We start from the raw sequence: 379 nt of genomic DNA, 5'->3' as shown, positions 1-379 counted from the left end.
CGCCAGCTTCCCGTTCCCGAGTCCTCAGACATCAAAGACCCGGGAGGGGGGAAGAGGGGAAGGGGGGCGGTACCGATTCAGCCTCGCGGCGCGGTGAAGGGCACTCTCGCCGGCCAGTCGCCGCGCAGACGGCGCCCGATGGGCATGCCTGCTGGCCTATCGCCTCGGCGTCTTCGCCCCCTCCCCGGCTCGGAGCCAGTTGTGGTGTCGGTGGGCGGTGGAGAGGCGTGACCCGCTCCCGGCGCAGGCAGGGGTGTGTGCGGGGGAACGGAGCGCAGAGCATCTTTCGTGTTCGCCGGCGCCGCCAGGCTCCATCCCCGCACCCGCTCGCCTCCCCCAGCCGGTAGCCGGGCCGTTCCTTCCCTCCTCTCTCGCGGCC

The sequence above is a fragment of the Nesoenas mayeri genome (genome assembly GCF_963082525.1).
Source record: "Nesoenas mayeri genome assembly, chromosome: 3".
NCBI classification, from domain to species: Eukaryota; Metazoa; Chordata; class Aves; order Columbiformes; family Columbidae; genus Nesoenas; species Nesoenas mayeri.
This window is presented reverse-complemented; position numbering follows the sequence as displayed.